This window comes from Euprymna scolopes, chromosome 20, assembly GCF_053919585.1.
Source record: "Euprymna scolopes isolate OS-2025 chromosome 20, ASM5391958v1, whole genome shotgun sequence".
NCBI classification, from domain to species: Eukaryota; Metazoa; Mollusca; class Cephalopoda; order Sepiida; family Sepiolidae; genus Euprymna; species Euprymna scolopes.
Window position 1 is genome coordinate 13,988,126 of NC_136501.1, and position 26,475 is coordinate 14,014,600.

At 32.9% G+C, this 26,475-nt stretch overlaps 1 protein-coding gene and 1 pseudogene across 1 annotated transcript in view; one reads left to right on the forward strand and one right to left on the reverse strand.

The window, feature by feature from the left end:
• Window positions 1–26,475, forward strand: part of LOC145241332 (uncharacterized) — a 402,454-nt gene that overhangs the window by 313,217 nt on the left and 62,762 nt on the right. The window lies entirely within an intron of this gene.
• Window positions 10,239–10,355, reverse strand: LOC145241703 (5S ribosomal RNA; annotated as a pseudogene).

Here is a 26,475-nt window from a genome sequence, read left to right on the forward strand (position 1 = left end):
GATACTTGGTCAACTGCAATCAGTTTTCCCTGTGGTGACACCTGCGACGTGTATCGCCTCTCAGCATCAACAACGTCCACATCACAGAAACACCCACATATTACACACACCCGCCCCTCCCTCCCACACACACACTACAACCACCATCAACAATTTCCTCTATTCTTTGTACCTAATCCATAAACAAAGCTTCTTTACTAGAACTGCGCACTTGTGGAACTCTGTACCGCAGAGGCTGCTTCCCAGCTGACTATAACATAGCTGTTTGCAAGTCTAATGTGAACAAATTCTTGTTGAGCCATTCTTTTAAATAATCAATTTCTACTTAATATCCACCATTATTGCTCAGTGTTGTCTCAGTGACCACCTTACAGTCATTAATCTCCATTCTCGAGCGGCCTTCAGGCCTTGATAAGTGGTGATTCCCTTGTAAAAAAAAGCACACATAATTCAACAAACTATAGAGGACATTCATTAAACATCACACACTCACAAAAGATAGGTAATAGTAATGTTTTCTTGTATCTAATTTCATATAAGTAATATTCGATGAATATCAAACGACGCCGTGATCAAAGCGCGCCATTTGTTGAAAGGATCTTTAGATTCTATCATCAATCACGTGATTATTGACGAACCATTTGAAATTCTGTGAGGTTGGAGTCGGTCAGCTAATCAACACGTCGTATTGATTCTTTAAAGGCGGCACTGGTTGGGCAAGGCTGAAAAAAAAGCGCGATGTTACAGTCAAGCAGCCATCATAGTGTGTGTGTGTGTGTGTGTGTGTGTGTGTGTGTGTGTGTGTGTGTGTATATATATGTGTGTGTGTGTGTGTCCGTGTGTGTGTTTGTGCGCGTGTGTGATGTGTTTGTGTGTTTGATGTATGTTTGTGTGCTTGTGTTTGTGTGTTTGTGTTCCTGTCTTTTTTTTATTCTATTTCTTATCGCTTTTGTTTTGTTTTGTTGGGGATGGGACATTCTACCGGATGCCAAATATTCTCACATTAGTTTAGTTACTCTAACCGAGAGATAAAAAAAAAAAAAAAAAAAAAAAATGGGAGAATGTTTGGCATCCGGTAGAATGCCCCATCCCCAACAAAAAAACAAAAAAAAAACAAAAAAAAACAAAAAAACAAAGCGATTGAATTTTTTTTTTTAAACAGGGACATACACGCACAGACACACAAAACATGTATGTGTGTGTATTTCTGTGTATGTGTTTTCGTGTGTGTTTGTGCAATGTGTGTTTGTGTTAATGTGTGTGTGTTTGCGTGGGTGATGTGTGTTTGTGTGTGCGTGCATATGTGTGATGTGTGTATGTATATGCGTGTGATGTGTATAAGTGCGTGCATTATATGTGTGTGTGATGTGTGGTGTGATGTGTGCGTGTTTGTGTGAGGTGTGTGCGTATGTGTTTGTTATGTGTTTGTGTGTGATCTGCTGTGTGCGTGCGCGTGCGTGTGTACTGACAAACAAACACGCGCACAAAAACAAACCGACATATAGGTTTTGCTTTCCTCTTCCCCCACCCCCACTCCCACCGAATGAGTAAGTTAAGCCGAGTATTTAGTGTAACCTCTCGAGTCAACGTGCTGCTGCTCGGCTATTGTGTCTTTAACAATGGGAAGCGATTCTCTCGATTTATTGATTGTTATTTAATGACATTGTGAGTTCGCGAACATTATTAGCTCACTCTGTTATTGCCTCTTAAGCAAAATTGCTGGACATATAGAAATTACAGCATTATTTTTTATTTTTATGACCTTTTCAATGTTTTCTTTGTAGTATACGTCGTTAATATCTTAATATGAGTGCACCCGCACTGTTAAAAGTGATAGCATACCTTTTCTTTTTTAATGCTTCCCAATTTATTTATAAATGTTGGAATTAATTTTACCTGTCTTGGAACGGGTGTTCTTCTAGTTCAGCAGGGAGGTTAAGTGGTTAACAACACGGACTAAAGCTCATGATGTGCCAAGTTCGAATCCAGTTTGTTCTACAGAAACACTTTCATTAAGGATGTTGGCAACCTTCACTTGGTCCTTCTAACTAATTCGAACTGAATGATGCTCGACAAAGCATTAGTATTGTTTCGATACAAATCTGAAATATTTCAATTTTCAAATCGGAAGCTGTGTTCATATTATGCCCGTAGAAACCATTTTAACAAAACTCCAATAAAAATTGAAAAATACAGAAATATTTATTTTGTTTCTGAATTTTTGAAATGACGATTAATTTTTCGTATTTGGATTCTACAGACTATTGTTCTCATCTTGAATGTTATTTTCATGATTCGGTTGCTGTAACCCCCGACCTTCTTCAGGTGGGCCTTGCCTAACTCGGAAATCTTTCTGTCGAACTCGGGAATATTCACGGAATTTCGAACAGAACCATTTATTTACTTCATGGAGGTAGTATGCTCTCGTTCCATCAGCCATGACTGTATAGTGGTCCTAAGTAATTCGCAATTGTGTTTTCCGGTCGCCCACACTGAGGATTGAACGTCCATGAGAATGTCACTTTACAACTGAATGTTTTCAAGTATTCTAAACCACTGCGCTACGGGTCATTGCGGAAAATCCTAAATATTTATTAGTTGATCTGTAATACTAATTTTTTTTTTTTTTAAATGTAACAAAAATCAGAGGTATTTGAACTTTTTTTCGCTGTTTTTTTTTTTTTTTTTTTCATCCCAAAGAAGGCACAGTGCTACTAAATCGTAAGGGGCTACAAATGGCCTCCGGACTTTTCTTTTATCCTCTTAGAATAAAACTAAATTAAAGTAGGAATAGCCCACATTACGACCTCTTACGTAAATCGCCGTGTTCAAAAATTCGTATTGGTCGTTTAATTAGTTTAGAAGTGAATCCTGTACATACAGAGATTAACTCGCTTAACGTTACGCATAAAGAATAGTTATTTATACATAGAAATATTGAAAGATAGTCACAACATGTCTTAAAGAAAGGACAAGGCATTTTCGCACTATTTGGCATATATCTCATGAAAAGATGCAATTCCTGGAGAGAGAGAGAGAGAGAGAGAGAGAGAGGGAGGGGGGAGAAAGAGAAAAGCAAAAGTCATGGTAACCCCTTTATAAAATAGTCTGCGTTTGAATTTAGATTCGAATTTTCTCATAGCTCTCCACCGCGTTTTTTTTTTTTAATTTTTTTTTAACTAAACCTATGTAATCAGATTATGATGACAATTTTCTATTTATATCATCTTGCAGGGAAATAGGGATAACGTGCGCGTGCGCGTGCCCATCCATTCTCTAATTAGCATATATTAGGTGTGGCGTGTAATAATTATCAGGGAGAGGTTATGGGAAAAATATTAATTTTTCATAGGAAAAAAGTCGCAATTAATTCATCGTAATGAAGTCACTTAGGATTATGGTTTTCTTGGCACCTAATATTAACCTTTAGAAAAAGAAAGAATTCGACGGTTAACCTTTCTATTAAAGAAATATCCATACTCTGTTTCTTTTTGTTTGTTTTTTATTTTTTTTTTGTTTCTTTTCGTTTCTGTTTCCTTTTTTTGTCCCTGTTTCTTGTTTATTGTTTCCTTTTTATTTCGTATTTAATTTTATTTCTTTTTGTTGTTGTTGTTGTTGTTTGTGTGTGTGTGTGTGTGTGTGTGTGTGTGTGTGTGTGTGTGTGTGTGTGTGTTCCATTATTTCTTTTCTCCTGTTTTTTTTCTTACTTCGTTTTCCTCTTGCTTTTTCGTCCCTGACTTTTTCTTTTTTTTTAATTTTCTTCTATTTCTTTTTACTCTGTTTCTTTTTTCCGGTTTCTTTCTTTTTCTTCTTTATTTTTACGGCTTTTTATTTACTTTTCTTTATTGTTGGTTCAATAATTAAACGAACTACATTCGTTTACATGAAAAAAGAACGAAAAAAAAAACCCCGTCTGCCTGTTTTGCAAGGTTAGCAAATGACGTCGTGCAGTTTATGCAAACAAGCAACAACAAAGATACTGAATGGATTTACGATTGTGTCTCTTGACAATCTTACTTCGACCTTATAACATGTTGATGATCCAAGTAATCGTTTACATTGTACTAGCAGGGTCACCTGGCGTTGCCTAGGTCCCGAACAAGAAATAAATAAAAATGTGATTATAACATCTCATCCCCTCTTTCTTTCTCTCTCCTTCACTCTTCTTTTCTGCCTAATTGCAACTAGTTCAGTATAACTGAAATAAATAATAAAAAATAATTAACACCCAACTGTTGACCTAGTTTTAGTGTTTTTATTTTTCGAGATACGAATATGAATTTTCTCTTCCTCCCCCCTCTCTCCGCATTACATTGATCCCAGCAATCTTCTGTAGTGCAATCTTTATGTTTCTTAATTTTTGGGATGAGGATTGATTATTCGTATTGTTTGGATTCTTTGAACTACTGTTCTCATCTTGAGTGTCCACAACGTTTCAAACGTTTCAAACGATGTAACCCTCGACCTTCATTAGTTGTATCTTGTCAAACTCGGAAATTTTTCTGTCGAACTCGGGAATCTGCACAGAATTTCAAACGCAACCCTTTGTTTAATCCACGAGGGTAGCATGCTTTCGTTCTGACAGCCTTTACTGGGTAAAAGTTCTAAGTAATTTTCTAATTGTATTTTTGAGTGTCGTTCACACTGAAGACTGGACCTTCAAACCCTAGAAGAGTGTAGCTAATAATTACATTGTACCAACTACTTTATCCACTAAGCCACGGGTCCTTGCAGACGCATTCCCAAGTTCAACAAGATACACCTGAAGAAAGTCTGCGGTTACATCAACCGAAACGTTATGAAAATAACACTCAAGATGAGAACAGTAGTCCGAATAATACAAATAATACAATTATTCTTTACGTCAATATTTTTTATGTTAATTTCAATATGATTATTTTAAAAAAATTGACATGCTTCAACAACTTGTTCTCATGATTATTTTCTATGAAAATAAATTTTAAAGTTTATTGACAACTAGCCTGGATGCCCGGCATTGCCCGAGTGTTTGGAGGTGTGTGTTGAGCAAAAAAAAAAAAAAAAAGTTGTAGTAGGTAGGCAGGCTCGAACCCGTGCCACAAAGAAGGAAAATAACGTGAAAAAATAAAACGTGACGTCTTTGCTGTTTTGCTAATCGCCAAAATGGAAGTGGCGACGGTTTAAATTAAGGCTAGTTAATCGAGAAGAGGGGATAATTTTCGAAAATATCGGCGAAAAAGACGACCCCTTCCTGTAGAAAAGTGCCCGGTTGAGGGTGAAGGAATTTAATATTTTTATCCCATTTTTCGATATTTGTCATCCGAAGGGTCGAGCTTCAAAACTATACCGATTACATGCAAATCCATCTCCTCTGTCGAAAGTTCTAGGCAGACATACAAACATGCATACATACATTTAAACAGAGAGGTGGGAGTTGTATTATAGATTGCTAAGTCTCTGTGAAAAGGTCTCTATAGTTCTGACGTCTGTTTAAAATCTCTAAAGATTCTGATAGAGTGTTTTGATTCCTAATACGTAGCACGTAGCATTCCAAATCACATGACGAAAAGATTGTCAATCATTGGTTGATTTAAACACATGATCACTCATATAAAACTAGTGACTCAGGGGTCGTCTTCCTTTATTCTCTCTTTTTGGCATGACTGTCAAAATGGTGGTGGTAGCGGTGGCAGTGATATCATGATTATCACCATCATCAGCAGCAGCCAGAGTAGCATCATCTATGGTTTAACATCCAGTTTCTATTCGACAGCTTTTAGAAATTGACTTCGAAACTAACCCTATCTCTGCCGGGTTTTTATTTATCCCTCTTTCTCTCTAGTGTATCCTTATTACTTCCCCCGATGTTTTTTTTTTGGCGGGAGGAGGGCACTATTAACTAATCTCACTATCACAATTGTTCTTCTTCTTCTACTACTACCACCACTACCATAAGAACTCCCATCTATTCTTTCAATGTGGCCATACTATCAGAGTCTCCTGTTATGCGCACATTTCCTTATACTTTGTAGACTTCCTCTTCTTCTGGTCATTTCCCGTTTAATTCTTTATTGACTTCCATGTTTTTTTTTATCATAAATCTTAAGGAAGTCTTTTTTTTTTTTTACATTTTCACCTCAAACAAGGCACAGTGCCACTTTGTTGTAGGGGGCTACTATCAGGGACATAAGCATCAGGGGTACTGTGTAGGAAGTTGGACAGCAAGATGTCGGTTCACGTTGCACTTGAACTTCTGCATGTCAGTATAGTTGGGGAAGAAGGGACCCGGAAGGGAATTCCAAAGTCTAGCTGTTCTGGGGAAGAAACTACTGGACTAGACGGCTCTCTTGCATCTAGGGATTTCTACTGTAAAGGGGTGGGATTTAGCTGCTTGTTGGGTTTGTTGGGGGTATTTACGTCGAGAGGGCACAAGTGCTGGCAGTTCGTCACTTGTCTTGAAAGAAAGACAAAGCGTCGATGAATATATTGAAATAAAGGGCGGTTAATTTTCGGTTTTTCTCATATATATATATATATATATATATATATATATATATATAAATTTAGGTATTTAAATTTTATGATTTGAAAATACTAATATTGAAATACAGATTTTTGTTGTTTGCAAACAAAGAATACAATTGAATAAACCTCTTTCCTTACTCCATAGTAACTTATATAAAATATTACATCTAATACCATTTTGTAAGACCGAAAATCACTGGATTTGCACACCAGTAGATATATTTCATTATTCTGAAGTGTATATATATTAACAAAAATTGTTAATAATTATTTTAAAATATTATAGTCATGAATCCCCTTTAAGAAATTGAAGTTGAGTCCTATTTAGGGAATTAAGAAAAGGCGGTCAACTAGCGACTACGCATCATTCCAAGTTCCTGTTGTTGAATACTCTTATGAACACTGATTATGACAGCCTGCCGATATGACTTCATAAGTACTTAATTTCCTTCCATTTAAATATTAAGTGCCAGCGGCCTGGAGAAAAAGCACTAATCTACAAAGTTAAGGTCGGCTTTGTCGGTCAAGTTTGAAGCTAACAGTAATTAACAGTAATTATCTTTCCTACACCGATGATTGCGTAAGCATGCGGGTAGTGAATTAACGATGTTTTGACATCGTCCAAATGCCGAAGCTCAATTTGTTTACACAAACAGCATCGCTTAATACGCTAATGCCAGTTTGTATATCACTTCCTAATATGCTCAACCCAAGATAAGGAGCATTATAGTCTCTCACATACAGTACTGTTTCGCTGTATCACAGATATATATATATATATATATATATATATATATATATATATGTGTGTGTGTGTGTATATATACATATATATTTAGTTGAGATGGTAATTAATAAAAACTGAATAAAGTGCTCAATACTGTTGTAGAGCAATAAAAAATAAAACGTATATATATAAGTTCACAATGAAAGACTGTAAATGATAAGTTACAAGAATTTATTGTTCGACAGTCTTTAATTGTGTTTTTTTTTTTTATAATAAGCTTTATTGCCTACTTTGATTGTATTGAGCTTTTTTATTTGGTTGGGATTACTATATAAATATTAATATTCATATTCTCTCTAAGTTTACATAATCTTTTGGTTTGTAAACTTAACTTCTTGATTTATATACATGCACACAAAAATTTATTGGAAGTTGAAAAGTTGAACATGATAAAACATTTTATCCTCTAGAATGTGAATGGGAACGAGCTGTTAATTAGGATACATTTATGTTCGCTACTATGCTAGTAGGGGCCTCCATATCATCGATTTAGGCAAGCCAATGAAACCCTTTCCCCCATATTGGATAGTGGAACCAATTTTTAATTAACATGAATCATGATTCATCTTTCAAATTCAAACACCAATTGAACTTTAAATGCTATCAAGTTTTCTAATTTCTTTGGAATCTCAGGAAATAAATCGTACTAAAAAAATAAATCAAATAATAACAATAAATAAATAAATAAATAAATAAATAAATAAATAAATGAATAAATAAATAATGATAATAACAATAATAATAAAATAATATAAAAAAGGCTGACTACAAATAAAACACGAAATTGTTTGTTAAATTGGATTGTGTTGAAAAAAAAAAAGGTGCTCTCACTTTCACACTGTGCCAGAATGAGAAATATGGCCTCCAGAATCCGGAGAGTTCCACTCAGTGTGTTGCTGATTTTTCCAACCTTCACTTTGATGCCATCTCATTAAGTAGTTGTGTATTGGCTTCGGGCAACTTTTTTAATTCTTATTTTACCACTCATCAATTTGCGCGATCATTCTAATATCTTTTCCATTTCCTTTCTTTGAAAAAAAAAAAAAAAAGAAAAAAAGATTAAACTTTATTTGTTTTGTACTCTTTTTTTTATGTTTTTCTTTTGTTTTGTGTGTGTGTGTGTGTGTGTGTGTGTGTGTGTGTTTCATCCTCCATTTTTTATCCTTTTCCCCACTCTTTAAAAGCAGCAGTGTCGGGTTTAAAGCATGCTGGTTTAATTTGATCTACATTAATATTTCTAAAATGTCTGCTTTGCCAAGAAATGTTTTATATTGCAATTTTTGGTGAAAAGTGGCTTGTCTTTCTATTTGCTGGTTGTTGAACATAAACATTACTTTCTCTGCCTTCCGGATATTGACTTCTTAAAAAAAAAAAAAAAAAAAAAAAATGGCGGTTCAATATTTGCAATTAGATTGTAATATTACTGCTTTAAATTCTTGAATGAATACATTAGTTTTGATTTTTATGAATTTTATCATATTTGCAAGTTACTTTTGGAAATTAAATGGAATCTTGCTTTACGTATATACTATTTTTTTTTTTTTTTTTTTTTTTTTACTTTCTGCATTGGTCTTGGAAGTTTCCTAATGCATTCCAATTTCCCAAAACCACTTTGATATTCTTCTTATATAAATTATTGATATCCTTACTTACATAATAAACTAGAAGAATACCCGTCTCAGTAAGGGAAAATTAATATCTAAAACAGTTTGGTATCACTGTTATGTCTCCTTACGAAAATAAAAATCTATATATTTATAAAAGTGAGAATGCGCACGCGCGTGTGTAAGAACACTTCTCAATCTATATACTCAACCAATTTTTTATGTCCAGACTTGAAATTTCTTTTATAGCATATTCAGACACGGTGGAAAACTTTAATTAGTTTGCATCCGGGAAAAAGGGCTCTTAAGCGGTCAACATTTAAAAATTGGTGTGAAGGTCGTCGGATTTTTTTTTTTTATCTCTTTGCTAACTGTTTTACGACTGCGCATGCGTGAACTGACAGATTCTTTATGTTAAGAATAAGTAGGTTCACAACACTTTTTAAAGATCGTATCAAGCTGGTCTAATGGTTATCACATTTGACTTGTGTCTTTTAGTTTCGATCTCAGCTCGAGCAGTTTTTTTTTTTTTTTACTTACAAGAAGTCAACTGTTTAGAAAAAAGCATAACACTTGCGTACACATATTTCAGTTTCTGTATGAATTAAAATATAATATTTATGCGTATTTTATAACTAGCCACGCTGGGCGACCTACTAGTCAACATGTAATACTATAAAACCTTATGCCTAGAATCCTTATTTCAACTTGGATCAAAATCCATTACATCATTTGGATTCTAGAAAATACCAAAAATTTTAAGCTTAAGATTTCGGGATCGTTAGAAGAACTCAAAATTCAATGATTCTTGCTTCATTGCGGGCCACTGTTTTCCGGTTTGTTCAGAACCGTAAACAAGCAGGTCGACCCTCTAAATGGGAGTGGGAATAAGTGTGAGAAAAAAGAAAACGGGGATGGAGTTTGGAACATGGGTGGTGTCCTTCCTAGATAAATAATCTGGAGGATGTTCGGAGATCAAAAAAGGGCATTTTAGTTTGAATTTCACATTCAACTCAACAGCGTCATCAAATGAAATTTAAAATATTACTTCCGCAATCTGGCAAGACCATCTTAAAACAAAAAAAAAAGGCGGAAAGTGAAAACATACGTGCAAAAATTAAATTGTCTTAACTTATTATAATATAGATATTTTATGATCAGGCTCTTTCAATCTTTGACAGACTATGGATACCCACTGTAGGAGAGCCTGCACATGAAATTTTTGTAGCAGGAGGTGTGCAATCTCCAACCACGCCTCTCCTGAATCGACATTGTTAAATACCAGTGGCAAGTGGAGTGTATGTTCTGGACAACTGGAAACAAATGCCGAGATAAGCGGAGAGCACATACAGCGCCTAGAATTCCCAAATGGTCACCCATCTGGTACTAACCAGGCTCAACGTTGCTTAACTTCAGTGATCTAACGAGAACCGGTGTGTCAATGCGATTATGCCGTTTTTACTATCTATACGATAACAGTTTAAGAGATCTATTAAAGTTAAGAAATTAAAATTTCGATTGCATGGATTAATTTGGCCACGAATTTCTACTACAGCCTCTGGTATTATTTAATTGTTGCCTTATGTTTTCCCGTCTGAGGAGAGATATTAAATACTAAGGTACTTGTTAGTAGATGTACAAAGGTAAAATATTGCAGCTCAAAATAAATGAACAAAAAACCTATCGATGCTAGTGGGACCCGTGGAAATTCCACAACGGTATCTTTCATACGTAATATATTGCTGCTGAGGAAGTTCAATGTGAATGGAGACCCCCGCGATATTATTGTAGCCCTTTTGTTAAAGCTGTAAAAGTGTCAGAGTATATCTGGTTATTGCAGTTTATCTCCAACATCCTTATAGTAGTTTCCATTGTATAGATGCCCGGCGCGAATTGAAAACCCACGGTATCATTATACCCTCTTTAAACAGAACAGATACTACTCTTGGATCCTAGCTAGAAGACCAAGAAGGAATATTTTAGTTTCACATATGACCCAAAAAAGCGACATTATTCTTTTATTTTTTATTTTTATTCTTTTTACATTGTGTCTTCGTTTGATCGGGAGATCCTATTTACTAAAAAGGAGAATATAAGGTGATTACACACTATGAACATTAAATTAGCGTATCTATATACTAATATTTTAATGTTCGTAGTATGTTATCACGTTCTATTCTCTTTTTTAGTAAATAGGATCTCCTGATCTAATAAGTTACAATCTGGAATACGTGGCACACGTACGTACGTATATAGATACTTACATATCAGGCAAAATTACGTTATCAACACCAAAAATTAGGAAAAATTATGAGATAGAATTTTAATAAAAAATATAAATCAGTATTGCTGCATATTTGCAATTATCTATTGGCACGACCGCAGTTAATTACTTATCTCCATTGTAGTCCGTTTTAAAGACATAAAATGCGGTCGTGCCAATATATAATTGGAAATTGATTGATACTTTTAATTAAAATCTCTACTCGATCATTTTCCGTAATTTTTTGTGTAGATACCTACATTTGCCTGATATGTAAGTACATGAAAGTTTTCTTGTTAATTTGTTTTTCACTGTTAGATTTCCCCTGTGTATGTCTACTTATAAGCACCACAAAAATGTGTGTTCATATATGCACTAGAAGATGAACCCGGCGTTAAATTCCTTTAAAAAAAAAAAAGTAAAAAAGAAACCGGACAAAAACTGAGACATGTGCATGCGAGTATTATGGGGTTTTTTTCTAAACAGTTCATTTCTTGTTATTAAAAAAAAAATATTCGAGCTGAGAGCGAAAACAAAACCTTAAGACAGTGAGTCAAGTACGATAACTATTAAATCAGCTTGCCACAATCTTTAAAAAGTGTTTTCAAACTTTGTGAAACAATTAACAAACAGATAAAAATCCGATGACCCCCCCCCCAAGTACCAATGTTTCAATTTGGATCTCTTAGCAGCCCATTTTTCTGGATGAAAACAGATTAAAAAGTTTTCCACATGTCTGAATACCCTATATACCAAATATCAAGTCTGTAAATAAAAAATTCGTTGAGTATATAGGTTGAGAAGTGTCCTCACACACACATTCTTACTTTTATACATATATAGATTTTAAAGATTTCAATGCAATTTCGCCTCATCATCATTACTTTCTAGTACAGTAATTGAACCTAAGGAGCCAAACCAGTATTTTTATAATTGATATGTTTTATTAATTTTTATTAGTCCATTCACTTTTCTTTTGTACTCTAATTTTAATAGCATACCTCAAATCCCATGTTGAGCCTCGCGGCTAACGATTGGGAACCCTTGTATGAGTTTTATTAAAGTATCCGTTTATTCTTAAATATTTGCACCCAAATTGTTAAATCTACTACTAGTAAAACTTTTATATTTCATGACTTAAAAGAGAAAAATTTTGCATAATGTGATTAATGTCTGAGTTTTTTTTTTTTTTTTTTTTTTTGCAATAAAAATAAGAATAAGAATTTACAAATGAATTAGCCCCCCCCCCCCCCGGCGTGACCCGGTCGTAAAATATACTTAAATATCACATTTTAATTCACGCAGATTTCGTATTTATTATCCTTAAAGAAACAGTTCTCTATTGATTATTATATTGTACCAAATTTATAGTAGTAATTTCCAAAGTTATATATATATATATATATATATATATATATATATATATATATATATATATGTGTGTGTGTGTGACGGATGCTATTAACTAGAACTGAAGATAGTGTTGAAACGATTAATCAAAATCGGGAATTAGAAAAATCGAAATATGTTAGGGTATCAGAATCAGTATCGGAATCAGAAAAATTGGGCCTAAAACTATTATTTTAACTGTTATTATTTTTTTTTTTCTTTGTATATTTAAAACTTAATTTCCATTGCTGGAAATGATAAATATTTATTAATTTCAAACTACCACTAAAACTAAAATCTATATATCACCCCCCACCCCATCCCTCACAAGTGTATTTTTTTATGTTTTCACAATATATGAACACATCACATAGTTTTTTATGATAATCTGAAAAAAAAAAATTGAAGAAATAACTCTATATCTAAATATTTAAAGATTTTAAAAGAATCGGAATCGGAATTGTATCGGAATCAGGGATTTAGAACAGAATTAGTGATTGTATTGGAACCGATAAAAATATTGGAATCGTCCCATCACTAATCGAAACCAACGCATATAGATCTCCAGGCTTATTCCTTGCCATCTGAGCTAACAACAGATGATTATCAGAACTTTTAAAAGTAACTGACTTTCCCATATAAATGTACATTTGCACATGCATAGAAATAACACGTTTAATCGACTTATGCTTACCAAGTTCCAATTTTTTTCAATTTTGGCTCATTAACAGCTTTTTAGCTTGTTAAAATCCCTCATATATCATGTTTTAAGTTTGTAGACCAAAAAATTGACAGAGTAGTTTGATAGAGGCCTATTTGAAGAAATTGGATGTATCACATTTTATATTCAAGACATCAGTTTTTTTATTCGAAAAGTTTTAAGATTTTTACTTCTTGGAAATATTCCAAATGTAATTATCAGAAATATTCCAAATGTAATTATCAGAAATATTCCAAATGTAATTATCAGAAATATTCCAAATGTAATTATCAGAAATATTCCAAATGTAATTATCAGAAATAGATTTTTCTAAGATTTTATTTTAGGATTTTGATGCAAATCTTTACTATTCACTTTGTCTATCTGTCCATTCCACTTTTTCTTGGATACTACTGAGAAGATTTGTCTGAAATGTATGGACCTTTGTTATAAGGTGCAGAAAACTAAGTATTATGGTATCCGTTCGATGCATAGCTAGGAAATTGACAAATCTCATTTTTATTCAAGAAATTTTTTTATTGTTATTAAAATTTTTATTTCTTGGAATTATTGGAATTAGATTTTCCAATTTTTTTATTTTAGAATTTTGATGCTGATGAGATTATAGTTTCTTATATTTTTTAAAGGGTTTTATTATTTAATAAGTAAAAAAAATGTATATTTTTATTCTTTTGTAATTTTAATTGTTCGAGTAGTATGTATATTTTTTATCCATAAAAGTAAAACAATGTCTGTAATGTGTATGTGTATTTAACCGATAAAATCTTAAACTACTGTTCACATAACACTGAAATTAATGGCAAAAAGTTGGTTGGTTGTTCGGTTTATTAGCCTATCAAAAGCTGCATGGTCATTTAAGGCCAAATAAGATTTTTTTGGTTTTTTTTGAGGTTTGTCTTAGTAAGGGAGGTGTTCTTTATTTTCCAGTATGTCGAGGTGAGATTGGAGGAAGATTTGGGTTGAATTTTTTTTTTAAGGTAGATTTATATTTTGGAGAAGAGATTTGCCTCTTTCAAGTAATTTAGAATTGTTTTTTCATTTCTATTTTCAAAGAGATCTTTAATGTTGTTAGTGCTGTAGTGCGAAAAGTAATTATACACCAAAGATGGTTTGTAACAAGTAAAATCTTTGTTTGGATGGATGAATAACGCATACAGAAATATGTCAGCATAAATAATAATAATTATTATTATTATTTATTTTTTTTTTTTACAAAACGTGATTAACGTCTAATTTTCTTGCTTTCAAGTAAACAAAGTTTTATAATTGAGTTCACGAGTTAATTTCTCCATTTGTAAAAAAAATAAATAAAATAAATAAAGATAATAAAAAAATAATGAATTTAATTTGTAACTAAACTTTTCATCTTCTGAGTAGTTTCACCATTTTAATACAAAATATTCATTCCAACTTGCTGACATATTTTTATTAGTTTTACGCATGTGCAAATTCAATCATAGCTAGAATAGGTTTAATTTTAAATCTTTCTTGACGTTTCTGAATTTTTGAGATGAGGATTGGTTATTCGTATCATACTGCTCTCATCTTGAGTGTGATTTTCATGTTTCGGTCGATGTAACCTCTGACCTTCTTCAGGTGTATCTTGTCGAACTCGGGAATGTTTCTGTCGAACTTGGGAATTTGGACGGAGTTTCGAGCGGAACCCTTTATTTATTTCACGGGGGTAGTGTGCTCTTGTTCTGTCAGCCATGACTGGATAGAGGTCCTAAGTAATTTGCAATTGCATTTTTCAGTCGACCACACTGAGGATTGAACCTTCAATCTTCAGGAGAATATCACTTTTTACAATTGATTTTTTCCAAGTTCTCTAACCACTGTGCCAGTGCGCCATGGGTCTTTACAGACCTGAAGATACACCTGAAGAAGGTTAGAGGTTACATCGACCGAAACGTTGTGAAAATCACACTCAAGATGAGAACAGTAGTCTGATGAATCCAAAAGATATGGATAGATCTTTCTTGTCTATCTGTCCGATAGTTCAAACGGTAGGAAATGTGGCTGGAATGATAAATGAGGGAACGGTTGGAGCATTAGAGGTTTTGGGTTCGAATCTAGCTGATGACATCCATGTCATTGGGTTTTTTTTTTTAAACTTTTGAAAGCACTAATACGAAATCTGCATGAATTAAAATATATTTAAGCATATTTTATGACAGGGTAAGGCTGGGCGTCTCCACCCACTTCCTGCTAGTATCTTTATAAATACAGCTATAAAATCGTGTGGTATTTTTTTTTTTATTTAAGTGTAAAATCAAAAATTTATTAAATTTAATTAGAAAATACAATAATAGCATGTTTAAGATTGTAAAATTACCACAACCAAGAATTTTATATTTTCATGGTTTAGATTCTTTTTTTTTTTTTTTTTTACAAAACGTGATTAATGTCTAATTTTCTCGCTTTCAATTAAACAAAGATTTTGTAATTGAATTCACGATTTAATTTCTCAATTTGTAATAATAAAAATAATAATAATAAAAATAAAAAAGTAAAAATAATAAAAAATGTTTTAAAATAATAAAAAAATAATAAAAAATATAAAAATATTGAAAAATAAAAATAATTTTAAAAAATAAAAATAATAAAAAATAAAAATGATAAAAATAAAATAATTAAAAAAATATCAAAATAATAATGGATTTAATTTGTAACCAAACGCTTCATATATTATTTCCAGAGGTTCCGAGTAGTTTCACCATTTTAATGTTGTGTAATTGTTCTGAAAGATTGACAGAAACAGCAACCCTCAGTTTGTGGGCTAGGGTGAAGGATGGGGGGGGTAAGACTGCGAGCAGATGATGGATTCTGAAAGAGTCCAAAAAGGATAGTTCATCAGTTTCTACGACAGGTCATCAGAAAAGTCTGAATGAGACCGCAATGAGTCAGAGAAAGTCCGGGTCTGATTTATGCTTCCATCAACCATGCATTGCATCAATCAATGGATAGGATTTCACAAGAAATAGATCTGAAAAATAAAAATGGTTGCCAGTGACAAGCACTCTAAACTCTAATGTGGTGCCAGTCTCATTCCATTAAGTAGTCCTATAGGCCTTGAGTAGTGAGCTGCTGCAGCCAACAGCAGCAGCAGCCGCGGCAGATTCTCGGGTGATGAGGGTTGTGACAGAGGCGGTTGGCTTGATGGCTACTCAACTTGGATGGATCTAACGATGAATAGATGAGGATTGAGAAAATCCAGTATTGGCTACACAAGTGATGCTGGTCCACTAATACAGTTTATCTCCTCCCCCTCCCCCTTTCTCCTTTATTGCTCTCTCTCTCTTTCTCTCTCTCTCTCTCTCTCTCTCTCATCCGTTTCTTTCACTCTTCGACACGTATGCCTATTCTACAAATACCGCTTTTCTATATTCACCTATTTCCCTTTTCTTGTTTCTTACACGTTTATAAGCACTGACCCCCCTCTCTCTTTCTTTCTCTTTCTTTCTCTCCCTTTCTCTCTCTCCTTTTTCCTATGTTTACACGATGGCGATTGCTTCTCTAACACTTAATTTTTCGTTTTATCTATCTATCTATCTATCTATCTATCTTTCTTCCTCTTTCTCTCTATCTATATATTATCTCTCTTTCTTTATCTATTGCTCTCTCTCTCTCTCTCTCTCTCTCTCTCTCTCTCTCTCTCTCTCTCTCTCTCTCTCTGCATTTGATGGTCAGTTTGATCAGGCTTACTGACCAGCAGGCCAACGCTAACTTTTTCCCATGCCGAAGATTAGGCGAAGGATTTGGAATCAAAGCCAGCACTTGGCTGCTCCTCGTGGTCGGCCTTGTAATGCCGGTGGACATCTGTCTGTTACACGAATATGTGTCCAGATTGAAATGTCAGAGTTACTGAATTTTATGGCCAGCTTCACTGATACCTGGAGTAAATCTGACCACTCTTCTTGACCCCTAAAGGTGGCATTAAGTTTCAAAGAAACTTCACTACCATTGAAAGAAGCATAAAAACAAAAACGCATGAAGGACCCTCATTTTTAATGAGATTTTCCGCGGCGGTTGCTAACTTTAATAAGATTATACCAGATGAGCAATTCTTTAAGACGCTGTTTATGATCTTATCTTTTGTGAAGAGATGTCTTACTCATGTCAGGAAGAAAACTAACTTTATTGCGTTGACCATAATCTACCCACACCCATCGAATGGTCAAGCTGACCTTACAAAAACGGACTATACTTTAATATTTCAATAAGAAAAATGTATGTGTATCCATTCATTTCTACAAAGAATATTCAGATATTAGTAAATTATTAGTATTTTTTTTTAATTATGTTTTTCTTTTTACCTAATATATCAGACCAAATAGATTTTCTATAACAAAAATTACGGAAAATTATCGAATAGAATTTTAATTAAAAATATAAATCACTTTTACTATACGTTTCCAATTATTTATCATCACAAACGTATTTAATGAATAGGGCTATAACAACAGAATATTGTTTTCATTGTTTTAACTCTCGAGTATATGATCCGATGCAGTTAGACACAGTTAATCAACCGAGAACCACATCACTCTATATAAAAGCATATAAGATATCAACGGATACACACTCGAGAGTCAAAACAATGAAAAGAATATGCTGTTGTCCTAGCCCTATTAATTATCGCTCCCGTTCTCATTTTTAAAGATGTAAGATGTGTCCGTGCCAATGGAGAATCGGAAATATGCAATAAGATTGATTTATATTTTTAAATAAAATTTTACTAAGTAATTTTCCGTAATTTTTTGTGTAGATCCCTACGTTTGCCTGATGCATAAGTATATGTAAGAGTTTTCTTGTTAATGTGTTTTGCGCTGCCATATTTCATCTGTGTATGCCTACCTACAAGTACCACAAAAAAAAGTGTCTGTATGTATGTATGTGTGTCCGTCAGTCATAATTTTTGTAAACGAATATCTTAAATTCTTTTAGAAATGGAAAATACTGCATTGATTCTAAATAATAAAATCCCCTCTAAAACAAAATGGACGCTATAACCGAAAATCGAAACCAAAACCTTGAGGTCTTCAATCTGATGTTTTACAGACTAAACTATTTCAATTTTGTTATCATTTAAACACTACCGTGTTTGAATATATGGTTAAGTGGCAGTTTTAATCATTTAGAACTGCTTTAAAGCTTCACCGCTCACTCATTTTTATTTTTTCATTATTTAATTTTTTTTTCCATTGGTTGATTATTTTAATCTACAAACATTTCAGGGTGTTATTACTATTGGTAAAGTTAATTTTATTGATAATTATTACTATTGGTAAAGTTTATTTTTTTAAATACTTTTTATTTTTTTAAATTTTTATTAATAATGCGTTTAGTATTTCAAGTTTTCGTTTATTATTGGTTTATTCAAGTATAGATGTGTTATCACTTAAAATCTTCCTAAATTAGGACAGGGGACAAGAATGTTGATTAGTCAAGTGGTTAAATATAGCATTGTTTTCGTAGTGATGCATGGTTAATCTCCTCGACAAAGTGGTGGTAGTTATATATATATATATATATATATATATATATATATATATATATATATATATATATACTCGTCTTGGAAACTTTTCAACCTTTAAAAATCATATTTTAAAAAATCTTTTAATCTCAAATTCTTCAAAAAATGTTTTGCTTGTAAGACAATTAAACTCTTACAACCATTGCATTATTTTACTTCCAAGAATTTATGCTAATTCTAACATTATTTTAAGGACCATTATTTGCTTATCATGAAAAAACTTTTTCGGGAATTTATAAATAAAACCGTATTTTATATCATAGCTCCTCAGCAGTGTTCATCAAATACCACCTCCCTTAAAAAAAGAAAAGAAAAAAATTAACAAAGACGTTCCGGATATCGGATCTAGTTTTTTGGGTTTTTTTTTTTTTGCTCCAGATTAATTATTTTGCAAAAAAAATCATATTATTAAAAAATTACCTTATCTATAATAGACAAACTGCCTAAGTCTGGGAGATTTCATCTCAATTAATAATAGATTTAATTAAAAAAAAAAAAAACAACAACAAACAAAAAAGAAACAACAACAACACATTTTTCGCCATATTTGAAGGCGGGGGGGGGGAATTAGGCCTGATGGAACTGGTCTGTGAATTTTCAAGAGAATATGAAGAGTAAAGATGCGTGAAGTATTTAAATCTCTGAAAACAATCAGCCTCCATTAATAGGATCATCAATCGAAGTATTGAATCGGCAAAGGTCATCAATCATTGATCACGATCGATTTTGATAGTTGAGACATTCTTTTCAGCCGAAAAGGCAATCACATTTTTTACGTTCAGACATTTTTTTGTTTCACGTAAAAAAAATACGTAATCTAATATGCTAAATTAAAAAAAAATATTGGGCAAATCAAAAACAAATAAATAAAAAAAATACAAGAATTTGATAAAAATGTTTTAATAATTCGCATTCTTTCGCTTTTAACTCTTGACTTCATTTTCGTGCTACGTTTCGACCAATAATAATAATAATAATAATAATAATAATAATACCAATAATGATAATAATAATAATAATTATAATAACAATAACAATAATAATAACAACAATAATAATAATTATAATAATAATTATAATAATAATAATTATAATAATTGTAATAATAATAATTATAATAATAATTATAATAATAATAATAATAATAGTTATAATAATAATAATTATAATAATAATTATATAATAATAATAATTATAATAATAATAATAATAATAATAATAACAACAATAATAATAATAATAATAATTATAATAATAATTATAGTAGTAGTAGGAGCACTAGGAACAATTCCGAAAAACCTGGAAAAAAGAATGGGAGAAATTGGAATCAGAGGAATAGCTGCAAAAATACTACGCCTAACGATAATGAAAACGGCTGAAATATTAAGGAAAACCCTTGAATGCGGAGAATAATACACAAGACAATATAACGAAGAAGCATTACAGGGAATGAAGAACACCGAAGCTGCAGATCTACAAGTTCTACACCGCCATCATGCATCCCCTCCATTGTTTCACCACCGTTCTCCCAATAGAAAAGTGATACCAAAGAGCCGAGAAGGGTCAAGGAGGATGGAACGACCAAGGAGGGAGCACTGGCCAGACCTCCGCTGGACAAGTGTGAAGAGAACTGGGATCTTGGGGAGGCTGAGTGCCACTCAAATTCCAGAATAAACCAATGGCCACTACCAGAGAGAAATCAATGGTAAGAGGCTGTTACGATGATGCAAATTTATTTGCAAATGCTATCGAAGGAGGAGGTGAGAGCTGGACGTCTGGGGAGACTTGTTGTCACTCAGCTTTCAGAGAACACCACAGGTCTCCAATCAGATCGTTTGTTGACTTGTGTGAAAGCTCCATGTGAGCCAATAATAATAATAATAATAATAATAATAATAATAATAATATTATTATTATTATTATCATTATTATTATAATCGTTATTATTTTTATTGTTATTATTATTTATTATTATTAATAATAATAATTATCATTATTATTTATTATTATTATAATCGTTATTATTTTTATTATTATTATTTATTATTAATATTATTATTAATAAATAATAATAATAATAATAATAATAGGTAATAATAAAAATAATAACGATAATAAAAATAAAAATAAATAATAATAATAATAATAATAATAATAATAATAATATATACGTATATATAAGTAAATAAATGTATAAGTAAAAAAATTACTATCAGAATCTTTACAGTTAAGAACAATTTTCTGACATGTTAGCATATAAAATTATATAAGAATAAAGATGCATAAAAATAAGTATTTTTTGTATCAGACTAGCAAATAGATAAACGGAAGAAAACAGACATGCAAATCTAAACACTCAATATACAGTCGAAAGAAGCTTTGAGTAATTCATATTAATAGAATAAAAATAAAATAAATACCTAGGAATCTCTACTATAGTATAGAACGTACTGCGCGCGCCCGCGCGTGTATGTGTGTGTAAGAGAGAGAGAGAGAGAGAGAGAGAGAGAGAGAGAGAGAGAGAGAGGATTCTCTATAGACTCGGAAAGGGCCGGGCCATTTATTAGGCAATTTCACACAAAAGTACTGGATGTATCTGGGAGTGTTCGTGTGTAGGTTTTGTATCGGAATGTGTCCGATAAGCATCAAATATCGATAATCGAAAAAATCCGATTTTGACCAACATTAACACTATTATACAACCTAACATCGTAAGTGCATTTAAGAAATTTTATCAGCGCACAAGCAGAAAGGTCCAGCCTATAAAATCAACTGTAGATTCATTTATGAGACAGGGATACGTGCGAAATGAATGTTTCTTTTAAGAGCACAACTGAACCATGATACTCGACTTTGCATTTTAAACTTTAATTCAAGCCATTATTTACAGATAATTTTATAAAGTCAACAGTAGATTCTCTACAGTGCAATGTAGACTACAATGTATTGTGGCTTAAGCCAAAGCGGGATACATTTGAAGTTTCGCCCTGCTACGGGGGTGGGGGTCCCTAACTATAACAGGCAATCAATCGATTTGATTAAAAAATGAGCGATTTCATCGATTTCGATGGCAATTAAAGTATGGGTGGGCAGAACATTTGTTGATCCTCGTTCAATCCCAGACAACGTCGGGTCTCCCTGCTAGTAATAAGTTCAAAATATGGCAGACTTAGCAAATGCATAAGCCGACTTACCGCTAGATCTTGTTTGGGCTGTGAATACTATGTTATTTTAAATATTTAGTCAGGGTTTACTTGTGGGGAAAAGTATCCTTATGCAATGTTGTTACGACAAATTAGTGTACAGAGACACGTTAGGCACTCGTGTATAATGTCTAGTGAGCATTCAAGCCCTCGTGTGTGTGTTTGTGTGCGTGTGTTTTTGTGTGTGTGTACGTTTGTGTGCATGTGTGTGTGTATATGTTCGTGTGCATTAAAAGCATGAGTACGGTATAACCCACAGCGATTAAAGTAATAAAATACAGTGCTCAACATAAATAAATTCCAGAGCCGATAATAATCATGTTTAAAAGTCTATAAGACGCTTGAACAGACACGATTTCTACTCGACGAAGTTTCAGTTTTCAATGCGGTAACTGATACATGGATTGGGTATATAAAAAATCATTGAAGCATGTGCACTACTTGCTTGGAGTGGGTATCATTACCACGTTGTACCCGACGATCCTTTTGGCTGAAGCCATGGTCACTCAGGCATCTCATACGCTTTTAAACATGATTGTATCCACCCATCCACCCTCACATCCACAACTGTTTTAATGTTATACGACTATGCCTTGTTGCTAGAAGTATTGAGATTTTTAGATAACTTGCAAGAGTTCTTTTATTTTCACTAGCATTTCAGCCCGGCGTTGCCCGGATGTTTGGAGGTGTATGTTGAGCAAAAAAAAAAAAAAAAAAAAAAAAAAGCGGTCAATTTGTTTTTAACTTTGACCCCTATTATAACCATTAACATTTATTATTTTGGTATTTCTTGGCTTCTTGGCCTTAGGGCCGGGATCAAAGTATGACCAACGACACCCACAATCCCCCCTTTTGAGTTGGCCATGTGCCTAAGTTTTTGTTCATTCTTGATTTTCAATGTATTTTTAACATGAATAAAGGATTTAATATCTCAAAGTGCAGTATCTGTTGTGGCAGATACTGCAAGCAAAGACCATATGTGGGGGTAACCCCACATATCAGACCTTGGTCAATGTAAGGGCAACCCTTCATACCAATTGTCACTATCCAGCTCCCATTTCCCACCCATCGGGAGCTGGTCCCCTTTTCCCTCCCCCCTCCCTCTCTCTCCACATTAAAAAACGGCCTTGTGCCTAATTTGCTTCAGTGGGGGAGCAAATAAATACCTCAAAGTGTAGTATCTGTTCTTCAGATCTACACTTCAATTTCTTGTTCTCTGTTAGTGGAGGAGAAATCCTTCACGACTGAGACAATTTTTAATTTTTGTTCCTTTTCTCCACATTAAAAAAACGACCCTGGTGTCTAACTCTGTCCCGTGGGGAGGCATTGTAAATAGTAACATTTATTATTTTGGGCTCAAATCAAGTTATTAAGTTAGATCCAAGGAACCTATATCTAAAATTTCAATTGTTTATACCCAAAATTGTGGGAGGAGTTTTGTAGAGTTCTCAAAGGTCAAATCGTTGAACTTTGACCCCTTAACAGTAAAATTTCTGGCCGAAAATGGATAACAAAGATTTTCCCAAATCTCAGTACCCTGCATATCAAATTTCGAGTCTGTAGACTTAAAATTGACAGAGTTATTGTACACAGACCCACAGACACATACAGACAGACAGACAGACACGTTCACCTTTATAGATATATTAGCATTTGGAGGTGTATGCTGAGCAAAAAAAAAAACAACAAAAAAAAAGGTCAAATTTTTAACTTTGACCCCTATTGTGACCTCTTGACATTTATTGTTTTGGGTTCAAATCAAGTTATTAAGTTAGATCCATGTCCAAGGAACCTATATCTAAAATTTCAAGTGTTTAGAGCCCAAATTGTGGGAGGAGTTTTGTAGAGTTCTCAAAGGTCAAATCGTTGAATTTTTACCCCTTAACAGCCAAATTTCTGGCCGTAAACCGATCACATTGATTTTCCCAAATCTCAATACTCTGTATATCAAATTTCGAGTCTGTAGACTGAAAATGGACAGAGTTATTGCGAAGGAAAATGTACACAGACACACAGAGAGACAGACACACACACAGACACGTTCACTTTTATAGATATATAGATAGATTTATTTTTTAATTTATAAGAATCTTAGAAGCCTAGAGGTACCAAATCATCCAACAGGATGATAGAGAGAGGGAGAGGGGAGGGAGTGCTAATTACAGAATGAATACTGAGTGGGGGTGGGGTCTGCGCAAGAAAAGAGAATTGATACCAATGAAGCTCAAAATAGGATATTTTAAAATTTCGTTTTATCTCAGATTATTGTAATTTACAAAAATTTTATATCTTTTGTTTTTTTTATGAAAATCGCTCCAGACAAGGCATAGAGCCACTTGATGAAAGGAGCTAAAAAGTGAGATTGATAGATTTTGACCCAGAAAACAGCAATTCCTTTTCCTTTCTTATCATATCATATGAATCCGGAAATTCTATTATTCGTAGGTACAAGCAATAATCGCGGAAATATGATAGGGGGACATAGTTTTGGAAGTTGGTTCATCATATTTTTTTGTACGCTTCTGATTACTATTTGATTGTATTTGAAAGATTAAAACCTAAACTTAATTTCCAAAAGGTAAAAAAAAAAAAAATATTTGTACACGTGAAAAAAAAAATTACAATGAAAAGTGGCTGAAACTGACAAATTTAGCTAAATTTTGAAATTAAATAAACTCATTCTAAAAATCCCTTGAAAGATAAATATTAGTTTTCCGCATCTATTTCAAAGATAATTAGTAAAGTCCTAAGATATTGAATTGAATAAAGAACACCTTGTTTGTACAAAAAAACAAAAATAGCTTAATTAGCCCCCAAAAGCGAGAGATTCTGATTTCGCATAAAATAAAACAAAGTCGTCTATAAATGCGTTCTATGGAAGTCCCAAATGTCAAAAAGTCAAAATGTTACATTGTTCTTATTTAGATGACGTAAGCATTATGGTTGTTCTTATGTTCGTCTTAGTAGGTTCATGTTGTGTGCAGATATACCGCGTATATATCAAGAGAGAGACAGTTCTGTATATATAAAGAGACGGAGAGCCTAGCATGTAATTCAATGAGAGGAGATTTATGAATATCTTGATAGATAGACGGAGACATAGTGCGTTTGGCATTTACGTTTGACAGTTGTACATATAATATTTCTTACCTATTTTTGAGATGATGATTTTCACAAGTTCTTATAATATAAATGGACAATACCTTTTCTGTTGAAAACATAACACGAAGATGCAGATACAAAAAGATGAAGTTGTTTATTTTTCGACCGGTCGGAAATGATTGTTACACTTCAGGGATTCAAAATTGTTTACATGGTTACCTCTAAACCTCTCGCTTCGCAGAGGGTGCCCTGACTCTAACTGAGAATCGGTCTGAACCTCTCTGCTTCTCTAGTCTGACTGATCTGATTCTCTTCTCCCCTAACTAACTTCGAACCCTTTCCTATATTGAGAAATCATTCCTGCCATGACGTCACACGTATGTCTGGTCAACGTGACCACAACTCACGTGTTTCAAACATGCGCGATTTGCACGTTTTGAAACCATTTCTGACGACCAGGAATTTTTCCATTCTCTTTGTTTTACAAAGGAATTTAACCCACTTGTTAATTCTCTAACCGATATTTGTATTATGCATTCTTTCTAAGAATTGTGAATAGTTTTTCCATCCAAATTGTATCTATTAAATATTTTAACAGAATCAACAATTTAACTGGACATTCCATTTAAAACCTAGTGTTCTTTAAAACTTATCTACAGGGTTACATCCTTGTTTTATCTGATATCGTTTTCATTTAACTAATTCTCTCTTTTTTTTTACTTACATGAAAAGGGGACAGCCTTTATCATGTAACAAAAAGGATGTCTGAAAATTACGTCAGGTAGTTAGATAAAGCAAGGGAGTGGTGGTTTTCTTTTTTTCCTCCCAGCCATGCATCCATACAATCCTATCGTGAACTTTTGTATAATTTTTACCGTTTTTTAATTTAATTATTTTTCTGTGTTTCTGCTTTTAAATTAATTTTTTTTCAAGATTTTATAAACATTATGGTACACTGAAAGTTACACATTCATTCCAGCAAGGAAAATATTAGAATCTTACGTATAAAAATTACATGATACATGTAATCCCCCCCCCAAAAAAAAAGTAGAAACATTTTTGCTATTATAATTTTTTAAGTGAAAATATTAAATAAACGATACTTAATTCAATGATAATATCGGTAGTTCGAGAAATCAATTTTTCTTCAGGTTATATTGAATTCATTAATACGAACTTTAGGGTCTTTTTTTCATGAGAAAAATTAATTTTTCATTTTTTTAATTGTTACTATTTACGATGCTTTATTTTCATTAAAAAAATCAAAAATAAATTCATTCATTTTTTTTTACTACTGAAAACCATAATTTTAGTAAAGGCATGTTTTGTTTAAACAAAATAATACCTTTCCATGATTCAAATC